The following is a 22721-nucleotide window of genomic DNA, read 5'->3' on the forward strand; positions in this document are numbered from 1 at the left end:
GCCCTTTTTACCCGCACATTCACAATGCATGATGTAGTGCTGGCTCCTTGCGACTCCGGGGCATCTGCATTCTGAATTATGTAGACGACTGGCTGATCCTAGCGCAGTTCCATGAACTGGCATTTCAGCACAGGGACATCGTCTTAGCTCAGTTTCTCTGGGGTTGAGGCTCAAGGCCAAGAAAAGCATCCTCTCTCCCACTCAGAACACTGTCTATCAGAGCATCGTATCGAGTTCAATCACAATGCAGGCACAACTGTCTCCCGCTAGGATTGAGTCCATTCAGATCACCCTGAGCAAAGTCAGGCTAGGTCAAGGTTGCACTGTTATCAGTATCAACGATTTCCAGATCTCAGGGCGACCACGTCCACGGTGATCCCTCTGGACCTTCTGCTCATGAGACCGTTTTTGTTGTGGCCAAAAGCCAGGGGATTGCTTCCAAGGGCCAAAGCCCTAGGCTAAAAAGGGTTACGCGCCTCAGGCTTCGTTCCCTTTCTATGTGGTTCAGTCCCCGGTTTTCTGCCTTTGGTCCCACTCTAGGTGCGTCTTGTTGTCGCAGGCTGCTAACGACAGACACCTCCCATACGGGCGGGGTAGTTTTCTTAAGTGGTCGTCCAGCTTAAGGGGATAGAAGGGTCGTCAGCTCGGATGTCACAGTCACTGTCTCGGGTTGATGGCTGTATTTCTGGCCCTGAAATACCTCCTCCTTAGGCTGCCATGTCTTGGTGTGGGTGGACAATACAGTGGTAGCCTCTTACATAAATCATCAAGGAGACCCACCTTCTTGTCAGCTGTATTTCTGACACGTCGGATTCTCCTTAGGGCTGTCACTCAGGTCAGTTATATCCCTGGATGCCCATATATGGGAGCAGATTTACGGTCCAGACAGAAAATACCAACGGGGGAGTTAAGAACTCCACCCTAAGGTAGTAGTTGCCCAGAGTTCGCCAGCAAGGGTTTTTGCCTCTTACTGCCGAACAGGGCTTGGTTCTCGGAGCTAATCTCTTCCCTCGACAGCTCGCCTTGGGTGATTCCGAACAGGAAATATCTTCTATCTCAGGCACAGGGCAATATTTCATCCCTGCCCCAAATTTTGGAATCTTTCATGTTTGGCCCCTAAGGGTACCAACTGAGGGACACAGGGCTTTCTCCTGAGGTTATCGAGACCTTTTTAAATGCCGGGCATTTTCCACTTGGAACAAGTTTGGGTGAGATCTTAGGGCAGAAGAGGACCTCTTCGCCTCTATGAATAGCGCAATGTCTCCTCTACTTCTCCCTGAAATCACCCAGCCCCCTTGGGTCTGGACGTTAAGACACATACATGACCCAGAATGCATCTGTATGCATTTCTTTCCCCGGTTTCTCTGCTCCCGGGAGTCTTGGCAATGTTCACCAGCAAGGGTCTTGCCTCCTATTAATGGCGCTGCGCTGGCCGAACAGGATATGTTTCTCGGAGCGAATTCCTCTCCTCGACGGCTCGCCTTGGGCGATTCCGAACAGGGAGGGCCTTCTCATCCTTGGCCCGAATTGTGAAACCTTTCATGTCTGGCCCCTAAGGGTACCAAATGAGGTTCACAGGGTTTTCTCTTGAGGTTATCGAGACCATTTCAAGTGCTAGGGCTCCCTCCACTTGAAACTGATCTGATTTTATAGGGCAGAAGAGGACCTCTTTGCCTCTGTTGATAGCGCAATGTCTCCTCTACTTCTCCCCGAGTTGCCCAGCCCCCCCTCGGGAGGGGCTGATCATAGTAACGCATACATAGCACAAATGCGCCTGCATGCATTTCCTTCTACTAAAGTTCTTATTACAGAACCAGCTAACTGCCAGTTTGCTTCAGTTCTGGATTTTCTGTAGAAAGAACTGTCAGCGGGCACTTGCCTCGCCACTGCCAGGTTCTATTTGGCCACTGTGGTTTGCCACGGCTTGGTGGGTGGGGTGCCCTCAAAGAGGCATCCTCATTATTGCCCGGGCCTATGAGGCACGCGGTCAAGCTTCACCAGTAGGTTTTAGGGCGCACTCTACCAGAGGGCTCTCCTCCTCTAAAACCTTGGCTAGAGGTCTCCCTCTGCAGCAACTTTGTGATGTGGCAGGTTGTCCTCTCCGCACACATTCATTAGATTTTTATAGTTTGGATGTTCTGCCACTCCGGGCTCTTACGCCCTTGAGTCGACATCTCATGCTCATGTCTGGACAAGTTTGTGATGCGGCAAGCTGGTCCTCTCCGCTCACATTCATCAGTTTTTATGACAAGTTTGTGTTGCGATAGGGTTCTCTACGCACACATTCATCGAACTTTATGGGTTAGATGCTTTGCTACTCTGGGCTCTTATGCCCTTGAGTCAACATCTCAGCTCATGCCTGAACAAGTTTGTGATGCGGCTGGCTGGTCCTCTGCGCTCACATTCATCAGTTTTTATGACAAGTTTGTGTTGCGATAGGGTTCTCTTTGCACACATTCATCGAACTTTATGGGTTAGATGCTTTGCTACTCCGGGCTCTTATGTCCTTGAGTCGACATCTCAGCCCATGCCTAAACAAGTTTGTGATGCGGCAGGCTGGTCCTCTCTGCACACATTCATCCAAATTTAATGGTTTATATGTTTACGCTATTCCGGGCTCTTATGCCCTTGAGTCGACATCTCAAGCTCATGTCTGAGACCTCTCACGTTTTTGTGAGTACACTGCACAACCGTAGGGGTCTGGACAGCCCCAAGTGCGGCGGCGTGGGTATTGCGTTCCCCGTAGCGCTTAGCAGCGCAGCATCATAGTGAAGCTTTTTGTAAAGGGAACATCTCGGTTTACATGTGTAACCCTTGTTCCCTGAAAAAAGCGGAACGAGATGGTGCGCTGCTTTGCCGCACTGGGATGTCCCAGGACTGCTCTTCAAAAAGAAGTATCTGACGACACCTGGTGACGTATCCATTTATAGCCTGGCCTCAGGTGCATCTAATGATTACATCAGCCGAGGCTATAAATTCCGGTCAATGTTCATTGACGTGTTGCACACATTATTCAGCTCTGTCACAACTAGGGTTGTTCCCCATAGCGCTTAGCAGCGCAGCATCTCGTTCCACTTTTTCAGGGAACAAGGGTTACACATGTAACCCGAGACGTTTCACTTATTTAGCATAGGCAATGATAAATCACGTTCAGTTAATTATGCATGGTTTACTGTATGTTAATGCTGGTAGACCTATAAATACCTATAAATGAGCCAGATAATGTTAACGGTGGTGGACCTCCTCCTCCTTGGTACCTTTTAACACACAATCCTTTCAAATGTCAAGCCATATTTATTTAACTTTTTGACTGAGTGTTTTGCGATAGATCCACCAGTGACTGCAAGAACATATGATGACAGTAAGTTCCTCACTTTCTGTCCATTTTGCATGCAAATTACTTCCAATTTTCATATATATGTTTGAAAGTTTCATGAATGAGGTCCACTGTATGTATAGAAGCAGCTTGGACATTCTGCTTTAAATAAGTAATTTTATATCCACAGAAGAAAGAAAGGCATAAAGGTTTTCAAATCACATGAAAGTGAGTAAACTATTTAATCTTCTCTTTAACCATAAAAAGACAGAATGGTACTTTAGTGTGGCAAACCTCAGATGAACTTTAATTTTTCTTTTCTATTTGTTTTAATATTTTGGTTATGTTTTCCACATGGGTGCTCATCCAATTTCCTCATCCTGTTGTTGTACCCTAATGGCGGAGATGCGTTCACAAAATCCAGCATCCAGAAAGATGAGTCTGCCATTTTGAAGTATGAGTCATTTAGATTTACAAACCATAGCTAAATACGATCACTATTTGCGGCAAGCATGTGTACTCATGCGCTTCTGCGTATTGTCTCTGCGTGACAGGCACTGTGTAAGAGGGCACGGATGTGTCAATGCTCAACACTGTTATCAGTCCAGAAGCCACCAAATAATGTTTTCATTCAAATTACAAAATCCATTACCCAAACCCTGGGCTCTAGTGAGAGCATTTAATGGCACAATTAAAATCCAACTGCCTAGTATCCATTGAGCAATTAACCTTTGATAAGCCAATTAATGTTTAGCGTTTGATGACAGAAGTTGGGCCCTGGAGGAATCATATTTCAGTTTAATGGAATGACTCCCCGTCCAAGATTAGCTTAGTGGTGCTATAAAATCCTCAACATTCCTTGTTTTCTTTTCTGCTATATTGATTCTTATATGCCGAGCCATCACGTAGTTTTTCTTAAAAAAAAAGGAAAACATGTGGTAGAACAGATGAGCTGTCAGTTATTATAAAGCTGAGTTGGATACATTATCGATTGCGGGGTGAACAAATCTCAAGACACTGTTTGATTATTTCATACATGATGTACAAATGCTAGTCGCCTTTGTTGTTTGATGCTTCATTGACTGTGGCAACTTCCACTAAAGATGGTACCTCTCAGGTCACTATGGAGACCGTTTTCACACAAATATAGCCAGACCGGCTGAAATACTGGCTCTCTGACTGCCATCCTTTAATGTGATTATTATAGCTATAAAATGCATATAAACATGTTGACCTGTCTGGAGGATTGCTTAATGTGTGCTCCACAAGATCACAGAGGGTCTCAACAGAGGATTGAGTTTGATACCTATTCCTGCTATCTGTATGCTGCTATCATGCCACCGTTGTTGTCACGTTGTCATTAGAGGTGACACGCGTCGTACAATGGGTTATTGTCAACCTGTCATTCATCATCAGTAACGTGACTCATACAAACTGGACAGTGCCTGATCCCATTTGTCATTACCAAAGCTCTGCATGAAAATTTATCTTCTCTTAGTCTCCAGCAATTTAATTTTCCCCAGTCTGACAGCCCTCAAGCCTCCCGAATGTGATAATAAAGAATTGATTATATTCTTTATGGAGTGCAGAGGGCCCAAATGTGTTTTGTGTTCCTTCCCCTATCAACTGTAATGAAAAAGGAAAAAGGAAAATAAGGGGCTGAGTTGATGAATGGTGCAAGTGATTGCACCCCCCTACATTATCTAAACGTATGAACTAATGGTTGGTAGTTCATACGTTTAGATTAACATTGAATATCAGTCCTCTTCCTCAAATATGCTTATTGACCGACACCAAATGAATTGGTTTACAGGGATAGTTTTTTTATTCTGTCATAATTTGCTCACCCTCATGTCATTCTAAACATGTACATCTTTTTTGTCTTCAGTGTAACATAAAAGGAGATGTTTTGAATAATGTTCACACTGCTTTTTTCTATACATTAAAAGTGGGTGGGGACCAGATTTAAAGGATAAAAATACACAGTAAAAGCATCATTAATGTAGTCTATATGACTCCTGTAAAATATAAAAAAATATTCAAAAGACATATGATAGCTTTGTTTCAGTAACATACTGAAATTTTTGTGAAATTTGTAAGAAAATTGTGAAATTTTAAGAAAATATTGCTTACTTTGATGGTACAGAAAAGATAGAATTGTACATTCTGCTACAAAGAACTTATTTTATGCTCTGTGCAATAAAGACGTGCACTTTTTAAAAGACATAAGTTAGACTAAATAGAAATATAATTGTTATTTTGGGTGTACTATTCCTAAATATGTGGAACAAAAGGATGTTGCCAATTTACACTCAGAATGGAAATCTGTAAACATATGGCAATCAATTTTTTGCATTGTAGCATATAATGAATTGGAAGTCTTTATTGAAATTTTTTTTTTCTTTTTATTATTTGTGGAAGGCCTCTCGCATTTTGATGTAAATTTTAATTTCCTGTTCTCCCCACATTTGCCATTAGCATTGGAGATGATACAAGCATTTAATGAAAAACACCCCCCGCCTCCAGACTAAACTGTCATGGCAGAATAATGAAGCACAAAGCACCAGGAAACTAATAAACCTCATATTTCTTTTGACATCAACATAAAATCATATAAAAATAATACTTGCCAAAAAAAGACTATAACACCACCTCCATATCATATTTTATAGTGAGACTACAAAGCACTGAAGTAACAATACAATGAGGCAGTGATGGTGCTGTATTATCTTTTAAATAAAGTTTTTTCCCAATGTTTTCCCAAAGTCACTCTAGCAAGTCAGTCCACTGTCAGCCATCATTGAAACGCTCTGAGGCTATTTCCTGTCATGCTAGTGCATCTCCTATCTACTTCAATGGAGAAAGACCAACATCTCAAAAACAGTTGGTCAAGATGAAGATCTAAGAACATTTTTCAAATCAACAATAAAATCTTACAATACTGGTATCAGAAATTGTGATTCTTTACCTCATATTAAACTTGTAAAGCTAATACGTGTTCTAGAGTTGATTGACAGGTGATGTCTGTATCTAAAAGTTGATTGGGGACTTCCTTTCTACATCTGTTGACCTTTGGGTGCTCTGAGCTCCTTGGTTGAGCAATTACATTTCTTCCATTCATTTTAATAGAAGTGGCCGTATCTGCTAAATAATCTCTGTTCCCTTTACAAAAAGCTTCACTATGATGTTGCGCTTTTGCGAAGCGCTTTTGGGAACAATCCTGCATTGAGACCAGCTGTGAATATGTGTGTAACACGTCAATGAACATTGACCGGAATTTATAGCCTCGGCTGGTGATGATCATTAGATACACCTGTGGCCAGGCTATAAAATAGAGGTGTTACCAGCATGTCATCAGATATTTTTCATTCAGAGCATTCTGTGCTGTGTGTCTCACAAACCTGCTAAAAACATTCTTCCCTTTGTTAGGAGTTAGAGATTGTTAGGCAGTGCGCAGAACTTTCTTTCCTTTCTCTCTCTGCTCTGAAAAAGATTATATATATATAATATATAAAAAAAAAAAAAGAGAGAATGGCAGAGAAACAGAGCAAACGATGAGTGTTTCGTAGTCAGCGTTACATGACTGACAAGGAGACGCATGAGTTTGTTTTGTTTGTTTGGGGGAAGAGCACGCTGCTCTCGCGTTGGGGACCTTCTTTCGGTCAGAATGCTTCGTGCTCGCCTTGCTTACTTCCGAGAGCCGGCACCCACACTTCATTCGTGGGGCTCTCGTATGGATCTGGCTGAGGAGCGAGAGACGGGTCCGTCCCTTTCGCTCGCTCTCTCCCCAGATCCGGCTGGTCCCTCTCGTGATCTTGAAGGCGCGCCAGCGCCTCTTCAGTTCACAAGGGGGACCTTGATTCTCTTGGATCTGCAGATTTCGAGTTACCCACATCCGAGCACTCAATGCATGACTCAAAATCCTCTGAAGAGTTACTCGATGTGGTTACTCGTGCAGTGGCCAGACTTCAATTAGACTGGTCACGTGACCAAGAAACCCCCAAACGCTCCAAGTTAGAGGAAAGATTTCTGTTTGGTGGCCAAGGGAAGGGAACGCCTCATCAGTCCCTTCCCTTCTTTGATGACCTCCACGATGAGCTTGCTCATTCATGGAGGAAACCTTATACCTCGCACGTTCAGGTGCCCTCGACGTCCTTATATTCTACTATTGTGGGTGCTGAGGCGTGAGGGTATTCAATGATGCCGCCGGTCGAAGAGAATCTTGCGGGTTATCTCTCGCCGGGTTCGGCATCATCTTTGAAAAAAACCTGCTCTCCCCACTAAGCCATGCAGAACTACCTCCATGCTAGTGGGGAGCGGCAGGTCAGGCTGGTGCTGCGCTGCACACCATGGCTATGTTACAGGCACACCAGGCTGACCTGCTAAAAGACCTGAGTCTGGGTGAAACTCTCGACGAAGAAGCTTTTTCAGAACTTCGTCGAGCTACAGATTTGTCTCTCCGTGTGACCAAGCAGTCAGCCCGTGCCATTGGCCGGTCTATGTCCGCTTTAGACAGTACGGAGAGGCATTTATGGCTTAACCTTTCAGGCATCAGAGATAAAGATAGAGTTTCCTTACTCGATGCCCCGGTTTCGCCTTCTGGTTTCTTCGGAGACACCATGAATACGGTTATCTCCAGATTCCAGGAGGCGAAAAGCCACGAGGAAGCCTTTGGGCAGTTTCTTCCTCGCCGCACTCAGGGTGCGGGTCCGTCGGCCTCCCAGTCTCGCCCCGATTCTGCTAGGAGGGAGGCTCAAAAATAGAGCGTGGCGAGTCGTGCTCCCCCTCGTAGGGACTGGGGACAGGCTCATCGCCCTCAGCAGCCGCCCAAGCAAGACCTCAGGGCTGTGATTTCTAAAAGAAAGAAACCCTGACGGTCTTGTACCCAACCTTGTGAGGGTAGTTCCCTTCGGGACGGGGCGTGTGTATCATCCACTTCGGCCCTCCCAATACCCTCACGAAACCTCTTCACTCCCGCTGCCTTTGGTGTTTCGGGTGATAGAGGCTTCCAACAAAGAGTCGGGTGTACCGTTGCTTCCTGCCTTAATCCAGGACACGGAACACTCAACACCCCCTCAACAGGAAGTGTTGAAATTAGTACTCATCTCAGAGAACCTGGTAGCGTGGAAACTTCGGCCAGGTATTTCTATGTGGGTTCTAAAGACAGTAGAAAGAGGCTACAGAATTCAATTTGCTCACCGCCCTCCGCGTTTCAACGGCGTGGTTCCCACTACCGTAAGACCGGAGCAGGCATGTCTACTGTGGAAAGAACTGCAAAATCTCTTGGTAAAAGGGGCCATAGAACATGTTCCCCTTCCAGAGAAAGTGTCAGGCTATTACAGCAGATACTTCTTGGTTCCCAAGAAAGGTGGGGGGTTGCATCCAATTCTAGATCTTCGAGGCTTGAACCGCTCGATCAGGGTGTTCAGGTTCAAGATGCTAACTGTCAAGTCGGTCGTGTCTCAAATCCAACATCACGATTGGCTGGTCACGATCGATCTCATGGATGCATATTTCCATATTGGAATTCTGCCACAGCATAGGAAGTTCCTGAGGTTCGCTTTCGGGGACGAAGCCTTCCAATATTGGGTTCTTCCATTCGGCATAGCCCTATCACCCCGCACATTCACAAAATGTATGGATGCAGCACTGGCTCCTTGGCAACTCCAGGGCATCCGCATTCTGAATTATCTAGACGACTGGCTGATACTAGCACAGTCTCAAGAACTGGCAGTTCAGCACAGAGATATCGTCTTGGCTCATCTAGGTTCACTGGGTCTGAGACTCAACGTCAAAAATAGCATTCTTTCTCCGACTCAGGAAAATACCTATCTTGGAATTATATGGAACTCGATCACGAGTCAAATAAGGGTTACGCGCCGAGCGCTTCGTTCCCTTTCTATGTGGTTCAGACCGCAGTTTCTTACCTTGGGTCCCACTCTTGGTGTGTCATTTCGTCGCAGGATGTTAACAACAGACACCTCTCTGACGGGTTGGGGTGCGGTCTTAAGTGGTCGTCCAACCCAAGGGGAATGGGAGGGTCACCAGCTCGATTGGCACATCAACTGCCTTGAGCTGATGGCGGTATTTCTGGCCCTGAAATACTTCTCTGACATCGGAGAGGCTGCCATGTCCTTGTGCGGGTGGACAACACAGCCGCAGTCTCCTACATAAACCATCAAGGAGGTCTACGTTCTCGCCACCTGAATTTGCTGGTACGTCGGATTCTCCTTTGGGCCCAGGGCAAGCTCCTGTCACTCAGGGCAGTTTATATACTTGGATGCCTAAATGTGGGAGCAGATTTTCTGTCCAGACAAAACATACCGAGGGGCAAGTGGAAACTCCATCCTGAGGTAGTACAACAAATTTGGGAGAGATTTTACAGAGCAGAAGTGGACCTCTTCGCCTCTCAAGAGACTGTGCAATGTCCCCTCTACTTCTCTCTGAGTCACCCAGCCCCCCTGGGTCTGGACGCGATGGTGCATACATGGCCCAGAATGTGTCTGTATGCGTTTCCCCCGGTTTCTCTGCTCCCGGGAGTCTTGGCCAGAGTTCGCCAGCAAGGGTCTTGCCTCTTACTGATAGCGCCTCGCTGGCTGAACAGGATTTGGTTCTCAGAGATGATATCTCTCCTCAACGGCTCGCCTTGGGCGATTCCAGACAGGTGGGACCTTCTGTCTCAGGCACAGGGGATGATATTTCATCCCCGGCCCGAATTGTAGAAACTTCATGTTTGGCCCCTGAAGGGTACCAACTGAGGGACACAGGGCTGTCGGCTGAGGTTATCGAGACCATTCTTAGTGCTAGGGCTCCCTCCACCAGAAGAATCTACACCAATAAATGGGGTGTCTTCGAAAAGTGGTGTAGTTTACATGGTGCAGATCCAGTTAACTGCCAAATTGTTTCAGTTCTGGACTTTCTGCAGGAAAAACTGTCAGCAGGCATATGCCCCTCTACTCTCCGGGTTTAAGTGGCCACCATTTCGGCTTTTTGATGGACGGGTGCCTTTGGGGAGGCATCCTCTACTCGCTCGCTTCATTCGTGGAGCCAGGCGACTGAGGCCTCCTGTTAGGACCAGAACTCCCTCATGGGACTTAGCAATAGTCCTGGAGGGTCTGGTTGAGACCCCCTTTGAACCTCTAGAGTCAACATCTGACAAACTTCTGACTCTCAAGATGGTTTTACTTATGGCGATTACCTCTCTTAAGAGGATCGGGGATCTACAGGCTCTGTCTGTTTTTCCGGCCTGTTTAGAATTTGCCCCAGGTATGGCCAAAGCTATTCTGCATTCTCATCCTGACTACCTTCCTAAGGTGCCCTTTTCAACACTACATCGTGTCATTCTGGAAGCCTTCTGCTCCCTGCCGTTTTTAACGCTGGAGCAGGAAAAACTTCACGGACTCTGCCCAGTCCATGTCCTTCAGACTTATGTCCACTGCACTAGCCAGTGGCATAAGTCAGGGCAATTATTTGTGTGCTATGGGGGCCGCAACAGGGGGGCGTCCGCTACCAAGCAGACTATGTCACATTGGGTGAGGGATGCTATTGCCCCGGCCTATGAGGCGCGCGCTCAAGCTTCGCTAGTAGGTGTCAGGGCTCACTCCACCAGAGGGGTCGCCTCCTCTAAAGCCTTGGCTAGAGGGGTCCCTCTGCAGCAGGTGATGCGGCAGTCTGGTCCTCTCCACACACATTCATCAGATTTTATAGTTTGGATGTTCATGCTACTCCGGGCTCTTACGTCCTTGAGTCGACATCTCAAGCTCATGCCTGAACAAGTTTGTGACGCGGCAGTCTGGTCCTCTCCGCACACATTCATCAGATTTTATAGTTTGGATGTTCATGCTACTCCGGGCTCCTACGTCCTTGAGTCGACATCTCAAGCTCATGCCTGAACAAGTTTATGATGTGGCAGGCTGGTCCTCTCCGCACACATTCAGCGAACTTTATGGGTTAGATGTTTCTGCTACTCCGGACTCTTACGTCCTTGAGTCGACATCTCAAGCTCATGTCTGAACAAGTTTGTGATGCGGCAGGCTGGTCCTCTCCGCACACATTCATCAAATTTTATGGTTTAGATGTTTATGCTACTCTGGGCTCTTACGTCCTTGAGTCGACATATCAATCTCATGTCTGAGACCTCTCGTGTTTTTGTGAGCACGCTTCACAACCATAGGGGTCCGGACAGCCCCAGTGCGGCGGCGTGGGTAATGCGTTCCCAAAAGCGTTTAGCAAAAGCGCAGCATCATAGTGAATCTTTTTGTAAAGGGAACGTCTCGGTTTACATATGTAACCCTTGTTCCCTGAAAAAAGCGGAACCAGATGGTGCGCTTCTTTGCCACACTGGGACGTCCCAGGACTTCTCTTCAGAAAAAGATATCTGACGACACGTTGGTGACACTTCTATTTTATAGCCTGGCCACAGGTGCATCTAATGATCATCACCAGCCGAGGCTATAAATTCTGGTCAATGTTCATTGACGTGTTACACACATATTCACAGCTGGTCTCAATGCAGGATTGTTCCCAAAAGCGCAGCATCTCGTTCCGCTTTTTTCACGGAACAAGGGTTACACATGTAACCCGAGATGTTTTTCGTCAGTGTGGATTTTTTTTTCCAGACCTAATGAGCAAGCTCTGACATCAACCACCTTGATGATTTAATATGACATCTCATCGCTTATATCTTTAGGAGTGAGATTTGAGGAGGTGGTGTGAATTATGACATTTTGGCAGTTTGTCATTATCATCACACACAGGAGAAACTAGAACATTTGGCACTAAAGCCCAACCCAATGTATACCTCTTCATTTTTAATAATCTGTCAGTCCTTGAGAACAAATTGAGAAACCTGATTTGGATTTATTGAGGTGCAATAAATGTATGATATGTTTTCGAATAAAATCTTAATTTGGAAATAGTCCTTCATTCCAGAGATGACATTGTGCAGAATCAATATTCAGTGTGAAGTCAGCATGTTGAGTGATTTACATTTTAAAGGTGATGTGTGCAATTTTATACAGAAACAGCTGTAATTACACCATTTGGTTTTCCCCGAAAAGTGTGAACACTGTGGCTCTGATGCACATCAAAACATTGCTCTGTTTAAACATCTCTAATAGCTAGACACAGCAATATTGGCTCAACCTGTTGAATACGTTTGGAGTGGGACTACCTGTTTTCTTAACCAATGGAAGACAGAGGAGTGTTCTGGAAACATGTTAGAAAACAATCATTATTATTACAGTTGCGTTTGTTGGTACTATAGAGGCGCAGACATTTCAATCTTCACATTTACGTAACCTGAATTATGGGATGACTTTTAGAGATAATGCAATTGTACATTGTCATCCCCACCACCCCACCCCCATCCACCTGGAACTCTGCATAGGGCATCAATTTGGCCAGCGTTGGCCAATTTTTGCACTGTTTATACGTAAATAAAGTTTACAGTGCCATTTGCAAATTCAAGGTGAGAAAGCTGTATGAAAACATGATGGGAAATTCAAAAATCAACTGTATTAAAAATAACACTTGTGTAAGATGGATTTTGCTGTCAGAGAGATCTGATATTTACACAATTTGATTATGTTTTTGTGACAAAATGCTAATTCATGGTGTGCCAAGATGTAATGTCTAAAAGCTCCCAGCCTCCCACTCAACATCTTTGCAATCTGGCAGACTGTCCAGCTCAGGGAACGCTTCTCTGAGCTGTTTAAATCTACCATGTCCTGTTTAGCTAGAAACTCATTATGGACTACCATCTGCATGTGATGAACGAAATCCAGATTCTCATCTCATGGCTCCCTCCACTAGTCCACTGAAACAAGGAAAGAGTTTAGGCTGACCAACATTCCCCTCCAATCCTATGCTTTTCATTATGGTCTAAGATCATTTGCACCACAAATACAGCATCTTTCCATTATGCATTCTGAAACCTGGAACGGCTGGCACAATACATTACAAATTCTACTCATGTAAGGTTTTTTTTAAAGAGCTCTCAAGGAACATGCTGGAAGCTATGAAGAAGACCAAAGGGGTGAATTCACAAAAAACAAAACATTGTTTTATTCACTTACAACCTGCAATCCTGTTTAACTAAGCTCTAAATGCACTGATATGCACCTTGAGTGTTTAAATTAAAGGAATAGTTAACTTAAAATGTTTTAATTCTGTAATCATTTACTCCCTCATGTTGTTCCAAACCCATATGACTCACTTTCTTCCAATGAACATGAGGGAGAGGAATGTAAATGATGACAACATTATTATTTTTAGGGTGAACTATACTTTTAAGTTATTCTTTTCTGCACAAGTAAACCTTTTTTCTAAATTTGTTTTATAATATAATGCGCCTTATTCACAAAACTAAATGTAGGTGGTAAACTGAATTTTATTAAAATTTGTGATCATGGGAGCAGTAATCTTCTCAAATGATGTTCAAATAATGAAGATGAGCATTATAACTGGTCATATATCCAGATGTGAAGTAGTCTAAAGTACTTTTGGCATTTAAAAAGCAGATTTAGTTGCCTGGATCACAGTGGAGATACAATATTCTTGGTAGTCGGTGCATCCTCCACAATCTATCATTTAGAACTGACTGGAAAGTTTGGGGATTGTGCCATGCAAATATTGCCGCAGTTATGCATATGTTAATAATTTTATTTATATATAAATGACATTTTGAAGACTCCAAGGAAGTCCACAGATAACTTTCACTTCAGAATATGCTAGGATCCCAGACATGTAGTTTCATTGGTCAGCTTTGGCAGTGTTCACCAACTGTGTGATAGAATTCTCTGCTTTTTGTCCTCTTGGTTGGTTGGGCTTAGCTGGTGGAACCCGTGGGATTGGCGTGCAGAGAGGGACTGGAGGGGAGGATTCCCTTCAGCAGATAAGCAGGATTTGTGTCTGGGAAACTGGAGATTGCGGGCCTGTCTCTCTGAGAATTACAACAGCCACTCAATGCAGGCCTTACTCAAACCTTTGTACAGATCTGTGGGACTTTGAGCACTGACACATTCCAGTGGTGTTATCACAAGCATTGGCAACCATGTTTATCATGTGATTTTCTTCTAGTAAAGAAGTAAAATGTCTGTTTAGAAATTCAGACTTGTTTCAAACTGCTTGTGTGGTCAGAACCAATGCACTTCATAGCTGTTCAGTTTGTTATTCTAAAACTCATAAGAGAATTAGCATTTTCAAGCCGTGGGTTCCCTCTGGAATTTAGGTTTAATTTGTGAGTAAAATAAGGCCTGTGATTAACTTTACGTGTAGAGACTTTCATGTTTTGTTCTAAAGCATAAATTACACACATTTAGACCTCAAACTAAAAAGTCTCTAACAGATGGACGGTTCGGCAAGACTCAGGTAGACCTTTTCGCCTCCCAAGAGACCTAAGTGGCAACATATGCCGTATGTGGCCTGAGAATTTTGTCCATGAGACGCTGGAATGTGGCAGGGACCTTGAACAAACTGAATGGAAAGGTCACGAATTGGTGTAAACCGAACAGTGTGGAAAAATAAGTTTATTCTTGTGAGATTAGAGATCTGCCAATAACCCTTTGTTCAATCCAGTGTCGAAAAAAGATGAGCCACTGCCAACTGATCGAGCAACTTGTCAGTCCGGGCATTGGGTACGTGTCAAATTTAGACACCGCCTTAACTTTTCGGTAGTCCACACAGAATCTGACTGTCCTGTCACTCTTAGGTACCAGAACCACCGGGCTGGCCCAATTTTTGCGTGACTCTTCTATTATGCCCATTTTGAGCATTGCCTCTCATTTTTCCTGAACTACCAGGATGGCAATAGGGGTCGCTACAAACCACCACCCCTGGGTTGTCTCGATGTGGTGCTCTATGGGGTTTGTGAGACCGGGGGGATGGGAGAACATGCCCGCGAATTCTGCTTGTCATATGGACGCAGAACAGTCATAGATGGCCCTGGCAGCGCCTCTCCAGCCATAGTATCGCACATCACATACCGAGAGCTTATTTCATAGGAACTGTCCACACAAATTTCCCTTAATAAATTCTTAAAATCAGGCCAATTTGTCCCCAAAATCGCGGATGGTTGAGGCAGGAATAAACCTTGGCCTCCACTCAATGTTTTCTCCTCCTGAATAGTATCTCAGTGGTAACCACCGCATACATGTGAATATCCCTGTGCAAACACTGCACCTCACCTGATTATTTGTGCCCAATGCCCTGTCTTTTACCAACCGTTGGTGGATGGAGGTTTGGGAACAGCCATAATTTACCAAAGCTTGATATGTATCCCCCTCGGTACTCACCAGTATCCAATATGCAACAGCTTGATCGGGGGCAGCCTGTGGAGCATTGGGAATCCGGACCAGAGTTCCCACCTCCATTACGGGGCAACGGTCCTGGAAATGCCCTGGATCCCAGGAGCTCCAACAGACGGCACCCCCTCCTACACCCATGGGAATGGACTCTCCAACCTGGGAGGGAGAGAGGCAGAGTCAGCAGGGGAGATAAAGGGGGGTGTATGAGACCTCCTCCCAGTGAGGAAACCTGGGCATCGGACTGCCCAGCCTCCTGGGGGCAGGAATGGGATGGAAAGAGGAGGGGTGGAAGTGGGGTATGGGGGTTGGAGAGAGAGAGAGAGAGAGAGAGAGCGAGAGAAGATAGAGAAAGAGATTCCGGATCACTGCTTCCCGGAAACGCTGCCATGTAGTCCTTGGTAAGCTGGATCGCTTCCTCCAGGGACACCGGACGATGGCGCTGGACCCACTCTGCCATCCCACAGGGAAGCTGGGTGACGAACTGTTCCAGCACCACCTTGTCCATGATGTCTTGGGCGCTGCTTTAGTTATCGCTTTTATTTCTCTCTTTCTGTGCAGCAGATGCACTCTTTTCTGTTTTTTTTCTCTCAGTTCAATAATTCACTCTCAAAAATAAACAAAAGTTTTTCACAAACACTCAATAGCGTCCACAATAGCACACCACTCACTCTCTCTCCTGCAGACAGACACACCACCACGCCCTCATCTACACACATGTGCTCTTCAGGACCCCAGTCCTTTGTATTCCATATACAACACTCTATCAGTTTAGATAGACCGCAGAATTTGAAATATGATGTCTTCGAAAGAGACTAAAAAGGCAACTTAACAAATGTAACAATATCCTCTCACACAATCTCCTAACTTGATTTCATCTAGCTAGGAAAAATGTTACTTTGTACTTTTTAATACTTAAGTACAATTTAATATGAATACATTTTTACTTTCACTCAAGTATGTTTTTTGCTAGATAATTGGAATTTTAATTGGGTAAAATTTTAAGTATATTTTCTGTGTACTTTTTACACCCCTGATCTCTTGATATCCCCTAAACCCACTCAACCGGGTTTGCTAAAGGTTTTTTTTTACATTGAGCAGAGTTGTCTTGAGGCAGAAAGGATGTGACAGGGTGTATTAACTTGATCTGTCTCTGTTCTGAAAGATTAAATGGCTATCCTTATACATTATCCTTGAGCTAAATGGCCATCAACCCTCTCACATATTGTCCTGTCCTCACTGTCAGTGTTACACACACTCGTGGACTGTATAACCAATAACTGCTCACGGTTTGTTTTTCTATGTATTAAAAAAGAAACAGCTTTCCGCACTGTAAATCGATCGAGCCATGTAAGCGTTAATAGCCTCTCAGATGTTGAGGGGGCTACCAGATCGATCCCTTTCTATCTCCATCTGGAGAAAACAGAGAGACACAAATCTAAATGGAACTACTGAGTGATTTACAAAAGAGGGAAAGAAAATGAATCACTGTGGATGTCAGGGGGAACACAGAGATATAATTCAATTACCTAAGTGTGGAATGACATTTGATTTAATCGGAACTATTAATGCCAAAGAGGTCTAGCTGAAAGAAAGGGCACTTGTTTAGTTAGTCACAATTAGAGTGTAAATCTCAAATGTCTTTAAAACAGGGGGAAAATGTCATATGAGGAATAACTAACTAATAACGTGGCTCACCTCACCTCTAAATAACCAGACAGCACGGAGTGAATCTAAATTATGCAAGACTAACAGTAGAGTCATTTAAGAATTTTGTTCGCCTTTTGTCGTGGTTGGATAAGAATTAGTGGAAGCACTCGATGAGTTGGTACAGAGTGCTGAGCACACACTAATCCTCTTAAATAAACACAGGGAATTAGGAATCTCTGCAAGGGTTTAGGGAGATGCTATCATTGTCATGTTGTTCCCTTTTCCCCTAATCATCCGTGTCACCTCAGCTGTCTTAAAATGGAAGATCGCTTATAACATCTCGGGATAGATTAAGGTTCATGTTGCGGATGATGTGCTGTAGCTAAATTACGTTTCCATCACACCCCACGACCTAGAAGATGTTCAGATACATACGCATTACATATGCGGTTCAATATACTATTGATTACAATAGTAGCCACTCTTAAATCTGATATGCCATGCAAACTGGCACCCGCACTAGACAGCTGAGAGAGGAGTTTTATCTGCAGGCATCAGGCTCCATCACGCACGCTTTTAGTGCCACCTCAAAGGAGCCCCCATGCATGTTATTGTCTTCTATTTTAAATGACTGCCCTCTGGGTGGTGCGGAGAGTGAAATGAGAAGTTTGCAATCGTCAGTATCCTGCAGAGCTGGCAGTGAGGGTGTGAGTGACATAGCACATTTAGCTGTCTGTCCAGAAAAAACTTTCCTCCCCCCGTTATGCACACACACACACACACACACACAAATGCCAGATCTGTCACAAGTTATAGCAATCTACTCCACCATGGTGATATGTCAAACTAATCATGACATTTTCACTCATGTGTTCTAGTTAGTTATAACTGAATGTAAAAAAAACAGATGATCAACAAAGAAAAGCTGTCAACATTGCATTGCAACAGAGCATTCTAGTTCCGCTTCTGTCACTCACTCGACGTTGTGTCGAATGAAGTGACACAAGGGGTCTTCCTTGTACTTCTCGCGTACTTCTGAACTTGAGAAAAGGCCAATGAGAAATTGGCAGACAGAATTTGCATGTCCTGGCCCCGGACATACAGATATAAAGGGAAGCGGGTGTGCGTCTGTCAGTCAGATTTTTTCTTCAGAGCTGAGCGGTTGTGCAACAGCAAGCTGAGTTCAACACTGTTCCACTCTCCTCTACTGGCAAGAAGCGCTGCTGTTGGATCCTACGACGCACTTCCAGCTGGCGCTCTCTCTCACTGTACGCTGTGCAGTCCACACCCCTGGGCGCTTCGACAGCGCTTTCACTGCCTAAAAGTTGTGTTTTCCCCTCCTAAAAGAGTTTTTACCCAAGCCTCTGGATACTTTTCTGCCTCCCGACATGCTATTACCTACTCCCCCCGCCACGAATCCCCACCCAGTACATCAAAAGTGATCGTCCCTCTAGTGCCCCTCGAACGGAGTTTGGACGCTTGGCTTTCACTGTCCAACCCGTCGCGCTGGTTTGCCAGGACCATCCGACTCGGCCACGCGATTCAGTTCGCCTGGCTCCCACCTCGTTTCAGCGGTACTTGCTCCACCGCCATACGTGCCGAAAAAGCCAGTGCTTTACGGGCAGAGATCACGACTCTGCTTCTCAAGGACACGATAGAGCCCGTCCCTCCTGCCGAGATCAAGAAGGGTTTCTACAAACCTTACTTCATTGCACCCAAAACCTGAAGACCTGAAGGACGTGTACTTCCACATCTCCATCTTGCCTCCACACCGACCCTTTCTACGGTTTGTGTTCAACGGCCAGATGTATCAGTACAAGGTCCTCCCCTTTGGCCTGTCCCTGTCCGCTCGCATCTTCAACAATGTCGCAGAGGCAGCCCTTGCCCGGCTATGGGAAGTGGACATCCACATACTCAATTACCTCGACAACTGTCTCATCCTGGCTCACAGGGACCAGGTGCTCAGGCACCTCAGCCGTCTAGGGCTTTAGGTCAACTGGGAAAAGAGCAAGCTCGCCACGGTTCAGAGCATCTCTTTTCTCGGCATGGAGTTAGACTCAGTCTCAATGACAGCGTGCCTCACCAATGAGCGCACGCAGTCAGTGCTCAGGTGCCTCGCTCTCTTCGAGCCCTGCACAACGGTTCCTCTAAATCAATTCCAGAGGCTCCTGTGGCATCCTCAGCCACGGTCATGCTGCTCAGGTTGATTTATATGAGACCGCTTCAGCACTGGCTTCAGACTTGAATCCCGAGATGGGCATGGCGCCGCAGGACATACCATGTGATAATCACCCCCTCATGACATCAGACTTTCAACCCTTGGAAAGACCTCTGTTTTCTGCAGACCCGAGTCTCCCTACAGCAGGTGTCCATATGTGTTGTGGTCACCACAGACGCCTCTCAACAGGGTTGGGTTGCCATGTGCAACAGGCACGCTGCCGCTGCCTCCTGGACAGGGCCCTGGCTGCATTGGCACATCAACTGCCTAGAGTTGCTGTCTGTATTCCTTGCCCTGTAGAGGTTTCTCCCACTAATTCGGGGCAAGCACGTCTTGATCCGTTCAGACACCACGTGACGGTAGCATACATAAATCACCAAGGCGGCGTGCGCTCTCATCATATGTCACAAGTCACCCGTCATCTCCTCCTTTGGAGTCAGCAGCGAGTCAGGTACTAAGGTATCTGCAACACGACAGCAGACGCGCTTTCGCGACAGGTAGTCCCCCAGGTGGTCCAGTTGATTTGGGGCCGATTCGGCATGGCACAGGTAGATCTCTTTGCCTCCCAGGACAACACTAACTGCCCGCTCTGGTACTCCCTGACAGAAGCCCCTCTTGGGACAGACGCGTTGGCTCACAGCTGGCCCCGGGGCTGCGCAAGTACGCATTTCCCCTAGTGAGCCTTCTTGCACAGGTGCTGTGCGAGATCAGGGAGGACGAGGAACAGGTCACCTTGGTGGCTCCTTATTGGCCCACCCAGACCTGGTTCTTGGATCTCATGCTCCTCGCGATAGCACCTCCCTGGAAAATCCCCCCGAGGAAGGACCTTCTTTCTCAGGGATGGCGCACCCTCTGGCACCTGCGCCCAGACCTCTAGAAACCTCCAAGATCTGTGTGATCTACCACCTGCAGTCATAGACATGATCAACCAAGCCAGAGCTCCCTCCACCAGACAACTTTATGCCCTGAAGTGACGCTTGTTCGTGAATTGGTGTTCTTCCCGAGCCGAAGACCCGCAGAGATGAGCAGTTCGGTCAGTGTTTTCATTCCTGCAGGAGAGGCTGGAGGGGAGGCTGTCTCGCTCCACCGTGAAGGTGTATGTAGCCGCTATCGTGGCCCACCATGATGCAGTGGACAGCAAGTCCTTGGATAATCACGACTTATGTAAGCAAGATCTCTCAGTGGTCCTTTTGAGCCTTCAGAGACTCTCCTACGAGACACTTGACTCAGTTGAGCTCAAGGCCCTCACCCTGAAGATGGCCCTACTGATAGCGCTAGCCTCTATCAAGAGGGTTGGGGACCTTCAAACTTTCTCTGTCAGCGACACTTGCTTGGAGTTCGGTCCGCAGATGCCCATGTCCTAAGACCTCAACCAGCTAGTTGCCCAAGGTTCCTATGACTCCCTTCAGTGATCAGGTCGTGAACCTGCAAACACTGCCCCGGGAGGAGGCAGACCCAGCCCTTTCATTGCTGTGTCCGGTACGTGCTTTAGACATTCTGAGCAGCTCTTTGTCTGCTTTGGTGGACGGCGGAAAGGGAACCCCTCCATCTCGCTGGCTTACCAGACCCAGGCCATGCCCGCCCCCTTGCAGGTTTGAGCACACTCGACGAGAAGTGTGGCATCCTCGTGGGCACTGGTCAATGGCACCTCCCTAGCAGACATCTGCAGAGCAGTGGGCTGAGCAACACCCAATACCTTTGCGAGATTATAATCTCAGGGTTGAGTCGGTCTTGTCCCATGTTTTGTCAGGTCCGAGCCAGTAGAACTCAGTAATGCAGAACAACCGACCGAGTGTTCCACCTGCACCCAGTGCCCTTCACCAAGTTGATCCAGTGTGCCTTCTCTCCCAGGTTAGCCACTAACCGTCGCTTCCTGGATGTTCTTCCTCCCTAGACTTCTGGCCTGCGAATTCAGCGGAGCAATGCTTGTAGAGCTCCTCCCTTATCAGGCAGGACCTACCACTGTGCAGCTCCCACATACGGCTTCACAACCCTCATGGTGTATTTGCCACATGTCACCTCCCCCTAGTCTGGGCAGGATGTGGCCTCTGCAGGGTCTTTTCCCCCTAAAAGAATAGGATCAAGAAAGACCCTCCTTCCCTCCCTCAGGGAATGGAGGTTACAACAGTAACCGTGACGTTTTCCCACTTTTCCTATTGCCATGACGGGCTCGTGGACACACTCACAACATCAACGCTGCTGAAAAACATCCTAGGAGAAACACTGTAATGAGTTGAACAAGTTGAATAATGTTAAAAAAAAAAAAGATTTTTTTTATTTTTATTCTGTACTGGTTGGTTTTGTAAATGACTCTTCACCAAATGGTCAGATATATGGAATTCAGTGTCTTAGCCAGTGGCCATTTCTTAGCCTAATCTTTGCATTTTGGATAAGTTACAGCTTACAATGTTTTTGCTGCATGATCAGATGTCTGCCATGCATCCATGTAGATTGCTGTGTACTGTATAATGTATGTTTAATTATCTTTTTTTTATCCTATTTGAGATGCTAATAATTTTTTTAAGTCTTTAGATCTCAGCCTGACTTCTAAATCAAAAATCTACATTACCACGATCCCTCTTTGAACACAGATAAATAAAATTATCTTAAAAATTGTCAATTCTGTGGATGTGAATGACAATGGTTCCACTTCACTGGCCTCTATTGCACTGCAAATCTCCAGTATCTTTCCTTTGATGTTCCTCTCTCTAAATCCTATCATTAGGCATTGATTCATGCCATGAATCATAGTGACAATATGCAGCCAAATCCACCCTCTCTTGGCCTGGGAGGCGTTTTGACAGTGCATACAAAGGGAGAGATGGAGGTCATTCTCACTCATCCTGAACACAGCACAATATGCGCTGATGCGTTCACAATCTATTCTAGAAATAAAGCAACAAGACAAACTGAAAGCTGCAGTTATGTGCCCCCTGTGAGGGTAAGTAGCAAAGCTGTCAGTCAGTGAGTCGGTAATAAATTCAGCCTTATGCTTTTTAGAGAGTTGAAATAGGAGATTTTTTGACTACAGTGGGTAAGAGGGGACCCAAGAATTTGTGCTCTGAAAAGCAATAGTATAATGATGTCTGACTGCTGTGGCATCTTAAATTATCAATGTCCAAATCAATGCATTTAACACAGTTTATGAAAACAGGACTCAATTACATAAGCAATTGAGCTTGCTTCTAGATAATGATTATAATTTTTTTTTTTTTTCAATGGCAAAAACTATATT

The 22721-nt window shown here is 45.7% G+C and overlaps 1 protein-coding gene across 1 annotated transcript in view; it reads left to right on the forward strand.

Moving 5' to 3' along the window:
* LOC127661998 (alpha-1,3-mannosyl-glycoprotein 4-beta-N-acetylglucosaminyltransferase C-like) overlaps window positions 1–22721 on the forward strand; it is a 117851-nt gene that overhangs the window by 36069 nt on the left and 59061 nt on the right. The gene's annotated exons all lie outside the window — the stretch shown is intronic.

This window comes from Xyrauchen texanus, chromosome 21 (genome assembly GCF_025860055.1).
Source record: "Xyrauchen texanus isolate HMW12.3.18 chromosome 21, RBS_HiC_50CHRs, whole genome shotgun sequence".
In the NCBI taxonomy this organism is placed as follows: domain Eukaryota; kingdom Metazoa; phylum Chordata; class Actinopteri; order Cypriniformes; family Catostomidae; genus Xyrauchen; species Xyrauchen texanus.